Raw genomic sequence first — 20,275 nt, forward strand, 5'->3', positions numbered from 1 at the left:
AGGAATTTGTGTGGGTGTGCACTCATGCACACCTATGTAAATATATGTCTATGCTTTCTCTTTTACCCAATTCAAAGCAATACAAGAATTCCAGAGCATAGTTCTTGCCTTCGGATTCCCTATACCTCTTTCCCTGAGAGTAATGCACTGGGATTTGAGGGAATAATTTCTTCCTATTCTATTTATAAAGGGAATAATTATTGTAAAGACACATGTATAAAACTAAACTGCATAAAAATGACCATCTTCCAAAATAAAAAAAATGTAAGATCAGTCTTCATAACAGCTATCTTTTCCTAAGAATTATCTTACTATTCTGAACATAAGATTTCAAAACAATGTTTTATATCTGTACCTTTTTACTGCAAAACTGACAGGAAAAACAAACTGGTTTTTTATTTCCTTTCAAATAAACAATCTGCACTTAAATCACATCTATCATTTAAAACACACATAAGAAAGAGAGGCCACCTCTTTCTAATTATGGACCTTGATAATTACCTGGTGGTTAGCAGCAGATCCATTCTCAATACATCTTCCTGTGTCTCTCCCTTGATAATGTAATCTAATCTCTTGGCTATGCTTTCATCTGGCACCCAGTACTGAACACTGTTTATAAAACAACAATCTCATCCTGGGTAATGACAGAACAAAGACAGCTTTTGTAATAATGCAGCACTTACTACTTCAAAAGTAGCTAAGTTGGTATAATTTACATTGTCGGCTTTTCTTTTCTTTTCTTTTTTAGTTTAAAAATGTCTTGAGTAGGAGAGCTGATCTACATTGAGCCCTTTGCTATACAGGATTTACTACACTATGGTGCAAGTTATTAATTATGTCAGTTAAAGGGATTAAGAGGAAAGAAATTAAGAGGCACAAATATTAAATACACCATATACCATTTGCAAATAGATTTATCCTGCACGATTTTTAATTTTTAGAAATCAGTGTTCAGGGTTATTCAGTCATCATTTTGGCAAGAAAAAGCTACAAACACCAAGATATTACATAGTCACAAATTTCTCATTTCATTAGATAGCAAACAAGAAACAAAGTGTGGTTCTTTTTCTGGCCTAGTTAAGATACTAAGCAAACCACGAACAAGCAATGGTTTGCACAACATATTATACAAACTGCATACTAAATAAGCCATGTTATATTTCATTATTCACATTGTGTTAATAAAAAATTACTGAATAAATTCATATAAATCAAAACACTGCTATTCATTTATTATATTTTTTGCCTACCACAATCCCAAGAATACGGGTGTTTACATATATACTGTATAATAAAACATCCACACTAAGACTGCATAATTATAGTATCATAAAACCAGACACGGTAATAGTTATCGATCCTAGGCATCAGGCATTACCACGGGCCCTTTGGAACAGTTCTTTTCTTTGGTTCCTGGAAGGGCCAAACAGGTGGGACTAACCTCCGTTCAAGAGGGAGACCATTTCAAAGCATAGGCACTGCCACGGCAAAGCAGCCCTGTGAGCCTCTATAGTACATGCCTTGTGGGAAGCAAGTACAACCAGCAGTTTCTCTTGTGACAAATGAGCACAGCAGCTTGATTCTGGTTGGCAAAAGTGGTCCTGAAGATATTTTGCTGCCAAACTACACAACCAACACCTTGCATTGCACTCAAAAGCTAACTGAAATCCTGTACAGGGCTCACAACACAGGTATAGTATGTTCATGGTATCTAACAGAATATGTGGTATATACAGTCCAAATATTACGTTATGCGATGTCCCCTTGTATGAGGTTTTACAGCAACCAGTATTTAAGCCTCATTGCCTATGATTCAGAAGGCAGCAAACATTCATCAATATTAGTTGTAATTGGTAACTTAAATAAATAAATAACATTTAAAAGACATCAGTTCCAACACTGATTCCTGAAGGACCGCACTTTGTACAACTCACCAGTGTGAAAATTATCTGTTCATTCCTACTGTTTCTGTTTTTGAAAAACAATTACTAATCGAAACATGTCATAAGTTCAAAGTAATGTCCACCTATTATAGCTAGTTCCAATATATATTTTTCCTCTCTAATATGGGAGAAGAGACATTATTGCTGATGCATGCTGGATAACTGAGAAAGCCAAAGAATATCAAAAAGTTGTCAATATATGCCTTGTTGATTATAGAAAGGCCTTTGATTGCATTGACCATGTTAAGTTTGGAATACAAATACAATACAAATACTTTAATGACCAAGTATAAAATATACACAAGGAATTTGTCTTCGGTGACGAACAGCAAGATCAACAGTGCGTTTGGATAGCAACAAAAATTAATAAACAGTAACAATAACACTGCCCAATAAAATAACTTTTCCAAAGAAGAAGCCACTGTCCAGTACATATCAAATCATACAGTGTTTAACAGAGCAATGGCACAAGGGAAAAAACTATCCCGATGTCTAGATGTTTTAACATATGGAGCTCTATAGCGCCGTCCCGAAGGAAGAAGTTGGAACAGATTATATCCAGGATGAGAAGAGTCTGCAGATATCCTCTCTGCCCTCCTTTTGACCCTCACAGTATACAGTTCTTCTATAGAAGGCAGACGGGTTGCAATTATCCTTTCTGCAGACTTAACTATCCGTTGGAGTCTGAATCTGTCCTGTTTGGTTGCAGAATCAAACCAGACAGTTATAGAGGAGCAGATAACAGACTCAATGATTCCCCTGTAAAACTGTACCAAGAGCTCCTGGGATAATTTAAACTTCCTAAGTTGCTGCAGAAAAAACATCCTTTGCTGTGCCTTTTTAATGATGGCTGTGATGTTAAACGTCCATTTCAGGTCTTGGGAAAGTATAGAACCCAGGAACTTGAAGGACTCTACCACTGATACTGGGCTGTCGAGTATGGTAAGGGGAGTTTGGAATGTACTTAGAATGGGAATCCCAGAACATCTCATTGTCCTCATGTGAAACCTTTGCACATAACCTATTTATTCAACTTATATGCTGGATTGGAAGATTTTAAAAGTGGAGGAAAAAGCATCAATGACCCGTGCTGTGCTGATGACACTATTCTGATAGCTGTAAATGCAAATGATCTGCCAGTTGTAGTGAGGAAAGCTAAGGAGCAAGGTGAAAAAATGGGACTAAGGTTAAATATAAAGACAACCAAACTAATATAAGTAAATAAAGCAATCGGCCTTAGAACTGACAATTAAAATATTGAAATGGTGGATTGTTTTTGCCAATCAGGATCGACTAAAAGAAACAGCTGTCAAGAAATACATGACAGATTGGTACTTGGTAGAGTAGTCATAAAGGCCTTGGAAAACAACCAGACTGGTATAGTGGTTGAGGTACTGGCCGAGAAACCAGGAGACGGAGAGTTCTAAGCCTCCCTAGGGCATGGAAGATGGCTGGGTGTCATTTTTCTCAGAAGTTTTATCTTTTTGTGGGGAAACCACTCCATTCAAATCCCCAGGAGACACCAATTTTCATACATAAAATCCAATAATTTATTGATAAATCCTTTATAAAGTGTTGTTTTATCTTCATTTGGAGCATAAATTCCCAATATCAAAGTCTTAGCACCCTGTAGATTAACTTCCATCCCAACATATCTGCCATAATTATCGGATAATATAAATTTTGGATATAATTGAGGATTTATATGTAAAACAACTCCATTTTTTAAAATCCTGCTAAAATAAATTCTTCTTGCAAATTTTTGTGACTCAAATATTTTATGTCTTTTTTCCTAATATGTGTTTCTTGTAAGCAAATCATATCTTGCTTTAGTTTTTTCAAATAATGATTTTTTTCTTCTTCTTCTGAGGAGCATTTGCCCTATTTATATTCCAGATTAAGCATTTATAATCTATAGTTAGTCCAAGATTTTAGAAAAGTCAATACCTGTAGTGGCCAACATGGACTCCTCTTCAATGTCTTATAGCTGTTGTGGCATTTGTTTGGTCTTATCTGTCACTGTCACTTCCATTTGTATTTCTTCCAGTTCTTTAAATTTTTTCAAAAAAATCTCTTGCTTTCTGCACAGAGTTCAATCTGAATCTCTGTTGTTTAAAAGTAAACATCATCCCTTTCAACTTACCCCATCTAAATGGAAATTTATTCTGTTTAAGTTTGTAAAAAAAAAAACTTTTTTCTCTTGTGTAGTATTCTAATTGGAATTTCCTTAAGTACAATTATAAGTGTATTACCAATCCTCAATGTAGTGTTAAAATGCTACTGTAAAACGTGGTCCCTGGTCTTCTTCCTGACAAAGTACACAAGGACATCCCCTGGAATATTTCTTAATTTTGCAAAATGTGCATTAATCCTATATACTTTATCAACTTCTGTCTCAGTGTCATCTTCCTCACAATCCATGAAATTAGGCAGAAGTTTAACAATCTTTTCTCTACTATCTTCTCTGCGTTGTTCTGGAATTGCTCTAAATCTTAAGCAAAATTCTTTTTCTCTCAGCTCCAGTAATACCAAGCTATCTATCTCTCTATTTATAACTTCTGTCTTACTTTCCAAAACTTCCAATGTCAGTAATTTGTTTTAAGTCTGCAGCCAGCTGCCCTACAGATTCTTCAATCTTCTTAACTTCTTCTTTCACATCTTTTTTTATCCCTGCAAATCCTTCTTCCATTTCCTTTTTAACCGTTGCAGTCATCTTTTTTGCCAAATTCTACAAACATTTTTTTCAATAAATCTGGTGAAATGCCCTTGTCTGTAAGTTGTTCTAGTAAACCCCTGCATCCTCCTAAGATAGCAGGGTTTTTTTTTTTGTGGTTGCCATGGTAAGAAAGTGAAAGTATAACAATTACTACATTGGAAATAAAGGCAGGCTTCTCCTCTTTTTCTGTTTTGCTTTTCTCTTTAGCACTTTAGTCCCAATTAGCATTCCGTAGTTGCAGTCTCACAGTTTAGCTCATATTACCCATATCTTATTTTGTAATCATTCCCACGAAAGTCCAATCTATTAGTCTAATTAATTTTGCTATTTTCAAAGGCACTTTCATCAGAAAAAAAAATCTTCTTTTTTTTTAAATCACTGTCCCTTTTATCAGTTTAAAACTTTCTTAGATCACAATCTTGTTAATTTTTTTGGTTTTAAATTAAAATCCTTTAGGATAGTGGATTCCCCCCCCCTTCTTAATTTCAAAAAGAAGGGGAAGTGAACATTGGATTTTGAAAAAACAGGATAGGAAGAATATTGACACCTTTGAACTTTGGCGTTATAGAAAACTATGGATAGCCAAGAAAACAAACAAATCAATCATCAAACAAATCTATCCAGAGTTCTTACTTGTGGCACAAATGACTGGGCTAAAATTATCATATTTTAGAAATATTATGCAAAGACCTAGCTCTCTTGAGAAATCTATAATGCTGGGAAACATGGAAGGAAAGAGAAAATGTCCAGTGGCAAGCTGGATGCATTCAATTGCAGTAGTGATGGGTGCACTGTTGGAAGATTGGAAGGACCAGATTGGGGACAGATCCTTCTGGAGAAACTTTATCTATGTGGTCACTAACACTCAACACTGATTTGATGGCACAATCAAATCAATACTGGAGAATGAGTCCTCACCCTAAAAACAAAAGGAAACTCTTCTGAGAATTAATAACCCACATCTTTCCAAAAAAATTGCCAAATACCACAAGATAGAGAATTCCTGCTCCTAGATCTTTCCTTTGAAAAGTATGTGAGTAGGTGGCTATCAATGCACAGGTAAAGTACTAATAGGCACTTATTGTGAAAATAAAGCAATACTTAGAATCAACTTTATTTCAGAGTGTCAACAAAACAATTGAGAAGCTTAAGATTATTAATTTTACTGTTGTAAGATATAAAACCTTGCTTGTATCATCTGTTTTTAAATCCCTGCAATTCATAATTCTCTTAGGCAGTCTTGAAGAAAAACTAAGGCAGCTAATTTCTCCTTCTCTCTTACCCCAAGTTCTGTGAGGAAGTTGTTATGACATAGAACAGATGTGAAATGTTGACTCAATTAAAATGCATAACTTCCCATGAAATGCTTGTCACAGAGAAGTCCATTTATATTGTCTTCTGTCAGGAAGATTGGCAGGAAGTTAAAGAAGCCATGCCACATGCAATTAATCGAGCACTTTGCATCAAATATTCTTTGTGCTCCTTGAATGCAAAGAGAACACACATGCACAGTATTTTGCCATGAGCTAGCTAGTGTGTGCTCTCGCTCTCGCTCTCTCTCGCTCTCTCTGCCATCAGAGATTAAAATGATGATTAGAAAATCACAAAACAAAAATAAAAACTACAGAGAGATGGGTGATACATTTTAGTTATTATGAATACTACTTCAAACAAATGTTTACAAATTTGCAATTTGGGGGGTAAATTTACAAATGGAAAATTACATTTGAGACATAAGTCTCGAGTGCTTTAAACAGAAGAATGGTTTAAGTAGTGTCTTAAATAAACTTGCCATGGCATAAACCATCCTTGCCAGTGTAACCACACTAGGTCCACAAATGAAATTAGTACATTGTGTGGAAAGGGTGGCCTTGTTGGTGGTACTGCCTCGTTTGTGACATTTTCTAAGATTATTTTGCAATAAGAAAACACACTTTTGTTTTGTTTCTTCAGGCCTTTAAACATGAAATGCATACATACAGAGAGAGAGAGAGAGAGAAGGAGACGGAGATGGAGCAAAAGACATACATCTGTTCTATTGTAGGATTGTTTTGATAGTAGGGGAAGAAGGAACCTGCAAAAAACACAAGTTCTTTCTGTTCTTTCTCCAATACAGAGCCATTTAGCTTTTGAAGTTTTTTTTGTTCACAAAGGATCAACTCTGGATCCAACCCAACTGAGCTATGAAGCTCACTGCATGATTCCTTCTAAACTGGCAATCAGTACTGGAAGCCTGATTAACTCTGATTGATTGTAATTAATAGTCTTATCTTCTATGAATATGTTTAAATCCTGTTAAAGCCTAATCTGGTGAGAGCGAGTTTCATGGTTTCAGTATACATTATGTAGATGTCCTACATATCCCATTATTCTTTTTTGGTGGATATCCAAAGTTTTAGCACTATGATGGGAAATAATTCTATTTGTTTATTCTACATCATGCATGATTATACTTGGTTCATGCCCCACCACTTAGCTTTTTTTCCTAAGCTAAAAAGGGCTATGCAGCACTTCAGACTCAAACACAAAAAGCTGTTCCAGAACATGTGGGGATAGGAATGTCATACATGACTGCAGCTTCTTAAAGCAGCCATGCCTTTTCCTTGGATTGATCCCAGGAAAATACAGGTTTGGTTTAAGGAGTTATATACAGGTACTATATTCACTACTCCCATGCACTCCAAAGCACCTTTTGCCTTTAAATCTGAAGTGCTATACTGTCCTATTAAAGTCTCTAATATTGTAAACTTTCTTCATAGGAAAATCTTGGACTATATAGAAGAAAAACTGATGAGGACACCTGAAAGTATATCTCGTCACCAGGCTTCTCAATACAAAGCGCTGTTTCTAGACATAATTCAACCCAGAATTGTTTTTCCAAAATCGAAGAATAATGAATTTCAAAGAATTCAGATACAAATAAAAATGTAAGATATTTCTATAAAATGAATATTTAAACACATGGATTGCATTGAGATGACATAGTAAGCAATACTTGTGAACAGCTGGTAATGCATTTAGATGCTTTTCCATCAGGAACATTCAAATGTAGCATGACTGGTTCTTTTGGAAAGAAGAAATCAGGGAATCAGGGAACCAGAGTTTATCCTCTGTCTTGCTCCACCTCAAATAAGCTATCATACTCCATTTAGAATTTAGGGAACCTTGAAACAAACCACAAATGGGTGGTTTACAGTTTGTTGCCTGGAAGAGGTCACAAGGTATGTTTGCAGTTAAGCCAAAAGACAGCTTGCCAAGTTGCTCAAATGCATCCCTAAAGAGAACTGCTTTTTATCGGAGAATGATTAATACAGTTCTTTCTTCAACATTTGTTTAGAGTAAGAAAATAGAGACACTTGTGCCCTAATCCAGAATCAGGAAGTGCTTGTTTATATAAGCTGGACACTACCTGCAATGTACTGATAATAAATAGAAAATACTGTGAGGATCAAGAAAGGCTGAAAAATGATTTTTTAAAAAATGGAAGAATATCAAAGACAATTCAAATAGTGCTACTGCATCTTTCACTGATAATCTGCTCCACATGCTGATCTATCTCCTATTCTTCTTTCGCCTTTATATTGTGCTCAAATAAACCCAACCATACTTTTACCAAGACAATTAGTGATTACAAGATAAAGAATTTGTAATCATATGTCAATATTTTCATAATTAGCAACAGAAGTAAATATAAATTATATAGTACATATTTTCATTTTAATTACAATATTGTTCATGCTACATTTTTCAGAGTAATGTAAGATAACATTGGAAAATACATATCCTGGACTGCTTTGAGCTGCTTGCAACTGGGAATACAGTATTATAACACAGCTTTGGAAAGACAGGAAACTATTGAATGAACTGGACACAAAGGGGCAGGAAAAAGTAGGGCATTAAGTGATTATTCTCTGGGTTTTCTAATCAGGAAGTCACGGATCATCTAATACAATTCCTTTAAATATCCAGTTACATTCCTGTAACTGTCAGTGCACTAATCCTGTACTCGGTATACCCTAATCTATTTATTCCCCCCAGTTCTTACACTATTCTAAATAAACAATTAGTCCAAGTATGTCCATTTTTTAAATTCAAGTCAAATGTCATTTTAATTCACAACATTACAAAATTCTTAGAACACTAACCCAGTGCAATGAGAACTTAGTCAGGTGCCAGATGAATGGCAAGCCATAGTTAAAGATCAAGTTTGAAAGGTATACAAGTACAGGCTGCAGATGTGAAACTCAGTCTGAGTAATAACTGAGTTAACAACTGGAGAAAGTATATAAAGTAGTAATAAGATAAAAATTTCAGGGGGTTTGCTTTTGGGGGGGTCTGCTTAATGAGAATAACTATTACACTTATCAGTGAATGCTGAACTGAAAGAATTTTCATAATTAATTCTTTATTCTAGAATTTCTGGAAAAATCTGATTGCAAATAAATATTCTATTATTTGTTAATATTTGCATACATGGACTACAATAGGCAGCCCAGCTATATTATGTATTAAATTTTAAAATAACATTTGAATAATATTTATATATTAAGAATGAATTAAACTGAACATTCAAAAACTAATCTAATCTAAAGAGCAGGATTTACTAAATTAGATTTACATACACCTGAATTCTTTACCTTATAAGTGACATCTTCTTCTTGTGAGAATTATCACATATACATTTGTACTTCCTATTTGATATTTACAGATCTTTCTTATCCATCCAACACAGGAATATACTTATAGCCATCAACCTCACATCAGTTAAACAATGTTTATAAAATACAGCCATTTAAAATGGTCTCTCAAAACAAATTGATATAGCTTGGTTTTATGCCATAAGCAAGGAACAGCATTTATCAATAATTTTTTATTATTCAAATACTTATATTAATAAAACTATAACTTGTTCATAAATTGAAAAAAAACTGTTCAAATATGCTTTCTATCATTCCAGTCTTCCAGTCTGACATAGACTCAAGTTCAGATCCCACTTGGCCACAGGCGATTTCCCACTCATTCAGGCATTTGAACCTGACTTTCCCTGAATGGAATGTTATACTGGAAGTCTGGAATCACAGATATTCCAGCCAGCCATTATCTCTCAGACTAACCTACCTTACAACCTACCTATCAGGGGAAAAGAAGGCAGGAGGGACTGCTATATATGCTGCCTTGAGCTCCTAGACAAAAGGATATATATCTGAAGCATAAATAAATATGGTATAATGAAGCAAAATCTAAGGATTTGGGATAGAGCTGGTCATAATACGAAGACAGCTTTGACTGCTTTAATGGGCAATTTACAAACATGCACAAAATACCCTGGTAGATTTTTTTTCTTTTTTTAGAAATTTTGAGCATTTTTTTTACCATAGCGTCTTTTAAGCTATCTAAGTGGGTTTTGGACAAGTTTTTGTACTGATACAGGGTCTTCCTCAATGGACACTGTCAGTTGTACTGGAGAGACTCCCTTTCAGCACCTTGACTACTAAGGTATGGTGTCTCACAGGGTTTTCTTCTACCCTGTGCTATTCAACATCTACAGGAAAGTATTGGGATTTATCTGTTTCTGAATACAATGTCATCATCATGCAGATAATAACCAATGTACTACAGGTAGTTCTTGACTTACAACCACAATTGGGACCAGAACTTCTGTCGCTAAGCAATGCAGTCATTAGGCAAAACATCACGTGACTGCACCACTTAGCGACAGCCATTAGTCCCAGTTGTAGTTGTTAGGTCAGGAAAGTGTCTTTGTTAGACAAGTAACACATGCTTCTCCTGCCCTGCCATGCGCACCTTCGTTCAACTCCCCCCCCACCTATCTCCCCCCCCATCTTGGCCCTTTTGGCTGCCCTGTGCAGCGGCATTCCTCAGCGGCAGCACAGCAGAGCTGAGGCTGAATTGGAGGCCCAGGGCCTTCAGCAGTTTCAGCTGGCTACCACCACACCCAGCCCTCTCCTCCTGTCCCAGCTTCAGAAATCCTTTGGAAAGCTTCTAAGCCTGCCATTCTCCAATTCCCACACCCCTCTCCCACCCTGCTTTGGAAATCCTTTGGAAAGATTCTGAGGTCTTCCAAGGCAGCATAGGCACAGGGCATGCAATTTGGAGAATTGCAGCCTTGCTCCATTCTCATGCTGCCTTGGCAGACCTTAGAATCTTTCCAAAAGATTTCCAAAGCAGGGTGGGAACGGGGCGGACGATTTGGAGAATGGTGTAAGCAGCTTCAGGAAGAAGGGCTGGTGTAGCCAGCATCTGCCTCACATAAGGCAGGATGGGCATGCCTCGTCAGTAACTGGAGGAACACAGTGAAGGTCATCTGGGTGCAGCAGGGCCTGCAGAGCGCAGGGTGGCTGGGGCTTTGTGCTGGGGTGTTGGGGTTGCTGGCCATGGTGCTGGGCTTGAGGTGGCACTCCTCAGCAGTATGCTGGCTGTGTTGGGACTCAAGTAGAGGCCTGGGGGTGATGGTGGCCAGCTGAGACTGCTGAAGGCCCCAGGCCTCTTATTCAGCCCCAACGCTGCCACCATCACCAAGGAATGCCACTGTGCAGGGCAGGCCAAGATGGGGGGAGATAGGCAGGTGGGGGAAGTTGAAGCATCCCTGCGGTCATAAGTGTGGGTGGACTGCCAAGCACCCAAATACTGATTGTGTGACCACAGAGGCACTGCAACAGCCATAACTTTGGATGCCAGTTGTAAGTATCTATCCCAATGTATAGACATTCTGGATTGGTACACACAGTCTATAATGGATTACAAATTATAATTTAAATAATAAAATTTAATTCAGAAAAGGTCAGTATAACAATTAGGGAATTGGTTTTATACTCTCCTGGATCCAATAAGCTGTCAGAATCAACCTTTATGGAGGAACTGTACAATCCTGGAAACAAATGCAGCTACTTTAACGGATCACAGATATATCCTGCAACCACACATAGCTTCACATAGCTTAACAAAGGCAAAAGTAAAATCACTTTTAAAATTCAAAAATGTTTTCCTGAGTGTTAATATTGCCAAAATATTCAGATACATGAATATAGGTATTTGTAAAATGTTCTCCAAAGATATGCTTACCTAACACCAAAACTCTAATTCAAGAGTTGAGAGACAGAACATAAGATTAGTGTGGTTCTCAGTCCTGTGAATTGACTAACATGTGTTAGAGAGTTGAAGGAAGGGAGGGAAGGCCAAGGGCCAGATATCTCTCTCTTCCACAAAACTTTATTACCTCACATACAAGTAGTCTTATATCTCATATCCTTTGGGTCCAAGTGAAGAATCATTTATCCATTTTTAAAGTACTACATAATTGAAAGAGACACTGACTTAGTGTGCCATTCTTTTATTAAGTATATTATTTACTTTGCATCCTAATATCTTGTTGTTGTAGTTATTATTAAACGATTACATCTGCCCATCCCACCAGATCCAGCAGAGAGGGCATCCTGTGGGTCCCATCAGCTAGGGAACTTCATTTGGCGGGTCCTAGGCAGTGGGCCTTTTCTGCTGTGGCCCCCACTTTATGGAACATTCTTCACCCCGAAGTGAGGCGGGCTTCATCCCTTTAAACTTTCCAGAAGTCCCTCAAGACCTGGTTTTGTCATCAGGTATGGAGACCCAGGGGACTGGTGAAATATTCAGATGGATCCAGTGTAATTAACACCTACTCTTCGACTAATATTTTTTACTTTTTAGTTTTGTGCCTTTTATGTTAAAATTTTAATAAATAATCTTAGTACTTGTTTGTATATATTGTTTCTAGCTTTGTTGTACACTGCCCAGAGGTACTTGTTTGTGTGATGGGCGGCCATATAAATATGACAAATAAATAAATAAATAAATAAATTGATCATGAAGTGTCCTCTAAGTTGTCAGACTGAAGTATGGAGCATTTAAAAAACTTATATGCAGAGAGTAGGCTCCTCAACAAATGTTCAGGGCTAAACATTTTCTAATGTCCTATGCACGTTTCACTTACAAACACATTCAGGTCTCACTAACCTTGGAAAGCCTTGTGCTTTTTAAATACATATTTTTTAAAGTTCATACTTTCAAATATGCACAAAAATATTACTTGGAGTATAACTAATACATTAAATAACTTCATTCAATTTGTACTGATTTGTTTATGCACACACTGAATTTTACATACTTGGTTATGTTTATAGTTTTATCTTTTTTACAAAATGTAGGAAAGAATACAGTGAATGCTGTGGTAAAGAGTATCCCCTCACCATGGTTTTTATAGTGTTTTCAAACCAACATAATGAAAGGAGAGAAAACAAATATACAACTATCATTTCCAAGCAATATTCTTATGAGGCTTTAAGGATATCATTTACAAAGCACAAAGATTCCCTTCTTTAGAAGTGTTCCAATACATCACTCTGTTTGTGTTTAGCTCAAGACATGAATGTACTTGCCTAGAATGTAAGTAGGGTATTTACACAAAGGGAGCTCTTCAGAAATTTATTATTGTGAACCCAAAACAGGAAGTACAGTAATACCACCAGTAGATGTTAAATAACCCTTAGTGTAAACTGTGCTATTTAGTTTAATATGCATAACGTTAACCCTTAGGTATAATGTGATGAAGTGTATGCAGTAAACACACTGACTCATTTGAATACCTATAGGATTTCCCACAGTTTTTTGTTCTAAATAGTTTATATGACCCAGCAGCAGAACAGAAGTGAACTACTGATAAACAAATTGAGGAAAATTGAGCTCTGGGTTGTAGCGAGAGTAAATGTACAAGAACTGCAACACTGTACAAAAATATGTTGTGCCATAATAAGAATTTTTTTCATTTATTATTTTAATTCTAACACAGCAACAAGATTATGGGGGGTGGGGATAAGAAAATCCATATGTTTATGCCAGGTATGTATTTTACTATGGCTTCTAGTGGTAAAAAATATTATTTAGTTATTCCACTTCTATTTAAGTGGTAAGTAACAACTTGTTTCTATTTTAGCTGGGTTCTCTTTGCATAAATCATTCTCTAACCTGGTTACCTCCACCCATCTTTAACCTATCTGTAGAGGGTAAGAATCAAGGCAGTCCTACAGTCAAGGATTTATTTAATAACCACTATTTGACTAAGCTACCCTTTTCATATACATCATATAATTTATTTTGAGCTATGGGAGGACATCAGAAAACTTTCTATACATATTGCATTATTATTACTCTGAAGAAGTTTAGTATCAAAACAGGAGCTTAATAATAAACCCAACAATTTCACCATTAGTCTCTCCTTCAAATGCTTTGCATATTGGAGATAACTGCAGTTAGACAAATGTAATCACATAGGCAGACACAGCCCACTCAGATTCAATGAATAAGACATAGCAAGAATTATTAAGTGAAGGCCAGAAGATACTATACTATAAACTCAGTATGGTTTCTAAGGAGGCCTAAATGCTTATAAACACCACAAACTGATAGAGGCACAAGAAAGGGAAAGTTAGAAACCAAATGCCTTTATTTCACTTCGTTGTTATTTTGTTGTTTTTTAAAATGCATAAGCAACAATAAGTAACAATACATTGAAGACCTTAGTGTTAAGTATTAAGCTTAGGATAGAAAGCTTTATTATATAATAAATAATTGAATGTATTTTGCAGTTGCTCATCAATGCCACATACAGCTTTGAATGTAAAATTTAAGTAACCGTATCTTATCAACATTAATATTTTAGAAATCATAATCAATATTGACATCAACTTTCTTTTTCTCTTTATCTTTAATGGTTTAAGTTATGTAAACATCAGAATGTTAATAAACTCCAGTCAACATTGTATAAATACCACTATACACAAATAATATAATGTACTAGTTGGGTTTAATAATAATAAAACAATATAAAAGGGGGAAAAACAGAGTTTAATACAAAAAAATATTTTCCCTTCCATTTAATGAGCGGGTGCTCATCTGAACACTTAATGTGTGAGTCCTGACTATGTTCTCATTTGAACATTAATGGGAAGAAAAGTGTCTGTGCTGTGAAGAGGCAACATGAATGGTGGACCATCATAGCTGAGTATTTTTTTTATTAGATTTTTATCATGTCTTTCATACAGAAACTCAAGGCAATGTACACTGCACTCCCTCCTCCTGTTTAACCCCACAACAACATCCTTATAAGTAAGTTAGGCTGGGAGAGAGTGACTGGCCCAAAGTCACCCACTGAACTTCTGTGGCTGAGGCTTGATTAGAACATGAGTCTTCTTGCTCCTAGCCCAACACCTTAACCACTACACCACACTGGCATTCCTTTCAACTCAGATTGATTGATTGATTGATTGATTGATTGATTGATTGATTGATATATATTTCTATAGCTACCCATCTGCGTACAAGACTCTGGGCAGCTCACAGACCATTAAAAAACAGTATAAAACAGCAACCAATACAATAAATAAAAGCAATTAAAAAGACAATGTAAAACCATATAAAATCATAAAACAAAATCCCAAGATCAAGATTATTTGGAGACAAAATAAGCAGTCTAGACCAGAAAAATCACATTCTCCATGTGATACGGGCAGGGAAAAAGAAACACAAACTTAATTAACTAAGATTCTTCCCAAAAAGTAATGCTTATCAAGGTCACAGAAATGCAGTATCGTGCTCGCTTCGGCAGCACATATACAGAAATACAGCATCAATGATAGATTTATTGTCCTACTCAGGTCTCCTCTGACTCTATATTGTTTTGAATCTTTATCTGCGAAAACAAGATCACTCTCTTCCATCGTTACAACAAACATGGATATATTTTATTCTCAGGAAGAACTATTTTAAAAAATAAAAACTGAGCTCCAAACTTCAACAGACCAAAATCAAATAAAAAACTGCCTTATCATACTGCTTCAAGAGCAACATATCCTATAACTACGTTAATTTTAAGATAAGTACATTTATCTGTTTATAAATAAATACATATGAATTTAACAAGCCTCGCCATTTACCTTATCTGTCTCTGTCTCTTAGAATTCCTGCACGCACGGTGTTTTGTAAACTAAAACCAGTTATACCGGAGCTTGGCTTGACTGCCATCTGCTGATATTACAAGGATTTCTCCAGTGCCAAAATCATTGCTCTGGTTAATTCTTTATAAAATGATCTTTAGTAATAACAAACAACAAAACAAAATGCCTGCAAACAGGCATCCATTTTGCCCCTTGCTATTTTACTTATTGTTCAAGAAATACCAAAGCCATTAAATGAGAAGGATCATTCTTATGTGTTATGTGATTTTCCTTTATAGCTGCATCTACCCATTACTTTCAGTTTTACCTTAATAAAACAAACATTGCAAATTATTAATCAAATAAACTGCCTTCATGTCTTTCCCAGATTTTTTTTTTTTTTAATGGGAATGCGGGGTGCATGGAAAAACACAGACCAAACAGTTTGGATTCCAGTTTAAGCCATTAACCCAGACATGTCTTAACTTGCAGCTATTTTCTGTTAAAAATAAACTGGCTTAAGCTAACTAGGCCCACTGATACTGGCTAAACCCTACTGTACAAATAAATCAATCCCTCCTGCTTACTTCTTTAACTGCTGTTATGAGGCCCTCTTAGTAAGAAAAATTGCCACAGCATCAATATTTGCTTTCATTGTCACACTATCCCTTAAGGTGATCTGAGGAACTGAGACCTTTTTTTCCCCCTCTCCTTGTGGTACAATTTGTGACAACTGAAAGAAGAGAAAGGCAATTGCTTCTTTGGAGTAAACATTTAATTTGTTTGAAATAAAAGTGCATTTAAGTTATTTTAAATGTCGGGAAACAGGCCCCTTTGCACCTCATGATTTAACAGAAGTCAAAGGATTTTGGTTTTTTAAATTTTTTCTTTTTTTAAATGTAGTAAAAATGTTCCAAGGAGTATGCTTCTCAGTTCCACACCCCTCATATGCTGATTGATGAACACATATCCTTGCTCCTGTTGTTGCTTACACAGCCCATGTGCTGGCTTGTGAAGTAATGGAATTAGCCTTGCTTCAGCAAGTTGGCTAAAATGGTCTCTTCTTGCTCTGCAGACTTTCTGAAAACATGCATTGGCGATGAAAAAGGGTGATAGGTAACATCTTTCCCTAAATCATCAGGCTATCTCTTAAATCTAGCAAAACGTAAGAGATTATCCATAACCTGTATATTTCAGAATCTCGTATGCTATGATTACTTCACAGGATGACTACCAGGGCTATGTATTTTATAGCAAGAAAAGACTACTAATATCCATTCATCAATGCACAGGAATACAGTTTAATCCAGATGAAGACCAGAGACTGGTCTTTGTTCAGAGACTGACAGTACTGTGGCTGGGAACAATGTCCTGGTTGGGAATTCTACTTCTCTGAAAGTCAGAAAGGTTTTTTTACATGCTGTCAATTACAAGTTTAATTCAAGGCCTCATATTCTTACATTGTGGATATATATAATAGAGAAACAGTATGACATTTTAAAGACCCAGTTAATGGTAATGTATTCTGTTGCATGTTTTTCTATTTGCAGTTGCCTAAAAATTGAGTTGACTGAAACAACTATAAGCTTTATATGTATTTGTACTAACAGACAACAGTACTACATGTGTTTGTTCTACATAATTAGATAATTAAAGCAAAATATTTAATGTTTCCCAAACTAAACTGAAAGAGAGTACTGTGTTTCTCTGACCTTTCTCCTAGGTGATCTTTAAAAAATGTACTCAGAAAGCATTTGAATCTATTAAAACCAACTATTTTAAACTTGTGAAAATAAATAAGGGAACATTGTTAAGTATGGTATATTTTAGGTAAGTAATTCAATTTCCAATAGATAATGCTATTCCACATTCCCATTTTTAAGGAAATAAAATGGCTTTTCTGTTACAAACAGCAAAAACCAAACCAAACCCTAAGTTTCAAATTTAGATTGCTAAAATGGATTAATTTTAAAAAATGAAAAAAAAAATCTGACCAATAAAAGCAGTTTTATTAGCCACAGCAAAAAAATAATTATCATCTTCATCTTAAACATTCCTCTGCACATCGTAACAATCTGATTATTTTTTCTAATTTCTATCAGTGGAGACCAAATAGTAAGTGATAGTACAAGCATTCCTATAGGTCATTTCAACTTAATGTTATTCTGTACTGGAAAAGCTATTACAAAGAAGCTTCTTGTGGTTTAATTATTTTTAACGTAAGATTAATAAAACTGCCAGATGCATGTCTAAGAATTAAAGAGAAGAAAGAGCAGCAAAATCAGCTTCTTTCCTCTTATATGTCAAAAATACTTTGTACAATTATTAACAGTATATATGTCTTATACTTATTTACATCTAGGAACTTTAGGTCAGGGATAAGGAACTACCACCTCCTCCAGGCTTCAAGTCATTAATAGTATAGAACTGTTGCTTTGGCTCTTGGAGCAATTAAAGTGTACTGTTATGAAAAATTCTCTTCTATAAAGAGTTATCCCCTGTATTTTATTTATATAGGTTTATTGACAACAGCATGACTATTTATCACAGTACAGCTGTGAAAAAACACAACTCAACAAGTTCATCTATGCCTTGTTTTGTCAAGCAAGTAATAAATCTTTAGTGAAAACTCACAGTGCTCCTCAACTGTCACAAACTGAATTGTAAAGGAGCAAACTCAGCAGCCTTAAGGCTGTTTTACCATTCTTAATATTTCCTGACAAATGAAGGGTTGGAAACAAAGAACATTTCAGCACACCTGGAAATATTTATTTACTGTATTTGAGCATTTCAAAAACATCTTGTGGATTCATTTGGAAATAATTCAGATACCTTTATAAATGTCAGCCATAAAATCAATAAATAAAGAACACTGCAGAGGCAAATTTGCCACAATTCAGTAAGGCCACATTACCATCTAATGTGAGGTCCCGAAGGAGTCTTTCACCCAAGACTAGAAGACAATAATTTAATAAACTTAAAGATAAGATTTTGTATTTTAAGTAATTGTTTAATATTGTCCAAACATGATGCATGTTGTCCTAATACATCCCGTATTTTAACTAAGGCAAGTTTTAACTATTTTCTTAACTGTGACCTATTTTTAATTAGAATGGAATTACTTAACTCAATCACCAGGGTAAAGAAGTACGTTTCCAGTCCCCATTCAAGGTACCAGATTTAAAAGGTAAGTTGGACCTAACCAGAAACAAATCTGATCTATATTCTTTTCCCTCAGTGGGCATGGGAAGTCCAGAAGCAGGAGCATTTTCTGTTTGGATACCCCAGCAAAGAGTCCCAAGAGGAGATACTGACAGTGTTAACTAAGCTACTAATAACTTAATTTTATTAGTAAATATTAAAAACATGACTGTTTTTAAAAGTCTTTTAATCTTGTAGAAGCAAATTCCATCAGTATGTAATGTGTAGAATAGTACTTTGTCTATCCTCAATCTACATTCCTGAACCCGAAAATAAACCACTCTACTACATCCTTTTAAAATGTGGCAAACAGTTCTGTACATTCTTTTCCAGATGCAGATGTACCATAAATTTTGGCAGTTTCCTACCATGGAGTTTGCTTTTTTCCTAGCTGCCGCAAACTGAATCAATATCGTCACTGAATTATCCACTATGACCACAAGATATTTTCTTAGGTAGCTGCAGACAGCTCACTCTCCATTATATGTGAAGTGAAAGGTTTAGCCCTGGCGTACATCACTTTATTTTTCTGTTGGATTGATCATTCACTCTGTTTAAGGAAGTCCTTTACAGCCTTACAATTGCCTTTGATTTTCACCAGCCTGAAAGTCTGCTATCTGTTCAGGATGTAATTATCTTCTATACATCTTCTACAATGATGACAGATATACAGAATTCATTTAACTTTTATTTGATAACTGACAATATTTTTTACTGTGCAAAGCCCTTATAGATCTAAAACACAGAAAAGCTACTTGTTCAATCTCACGCCAACTGAAATTCAGAGAAAGGCTGCTTCACTTTGCCACTTTGGCAGAAATGCCTTCTGGTTAAGCATGTACAGATAGTCCTTGGTTAATGATGGTAATTGGGACTGGAATTTCCATTGCTAAGCGATGCAGTTGTAAAGTGTGACATCACATGACCGCATCACTTAGCAACGGCAATCCCGGCACTCCCCACTGCTGTCATTAAGCAAGGATTGTGAGTCATTAAGCAAGCCCCAGGTGGCTTGCAAGCAGGTTGTCAGGCAGGTGAGGCACCACACACAGCGCAAGCACAACAGAGCCAGGGATGTAGCGCTGCCTTGCTGAAGCCTCATTTGCTCTTTCAAGGCTTCATATAGATCTACTGGTTGTCTCATGAAACTTTTTTTATTATGAACTTCCTTGCATAAAGGTCATTTATGGGTTTCTTCTATATTCCTTCTCCATTGGAAAAACAAAAGGTGACATGAAATAGACTTCACTCTAGCAGCACAAACATTAGGAATGCCTGAAATTTTTTACTGCACAGGATGATGCAGCAGATATCCTTCCCTAAATCATGGACAAATATCAAGGACCAACTATGTTATTTTGGCACCCATTTCAAAATCTTGTACAAAAAAAATGTACCTGCCTTCAAAATTGTACTGATGTATTATAGGC

The 20,275-nt window shown here is 35.8% G+C and overlaps 1 protein-coding gene and 1 long non-coding RNA gene across 5 annotated transcripts in view; one reads left to right on the plus strand and one right to left on the minus strand.

Annotated features, from left to right (window-relative positions):
- LOC148216866 (uncharacterized) overlaps window positions 1–7,771 on the plus strand; it is a 33,327-nt gene extending 25,556 nt beyond the window's left edge. The window contains exon 3 of the long non-coding RNA XR_015794584.1: window positions 7,419–7,771. This is a non-coding gene — a long non-coding RNA (uncharacterized LOC148216866). The remainder of the gene's footprint in view (window positions 1–7,418) is intronic.
- The window catches only part of AFG2A (AAA ATPase AFG2A), a 155,083-nt gene that overhangs the window by 83,802 nt on the left and 51,006 nt on the right, over window positions 1–20,275 (minus strand). The window lies entirely within an intron of this gene.

The sequence above is a fragment of the Python bivittatus genome, unplaced genomic scaffold (genome assembly GCF_059951505.1).
Source record: "Python bivittatus isolate LINGU-HERP-01145 unplaced genomic scaffold, Pbiv_v1 ctg000070_np1212, whole genome shotgun sequence".
NCBI classification, from domain to species: Eukaryota; Metazoa; Chordata; class Lepidosauria; order Squamata; family Pythonidae; genus Python; species Python bivittatus.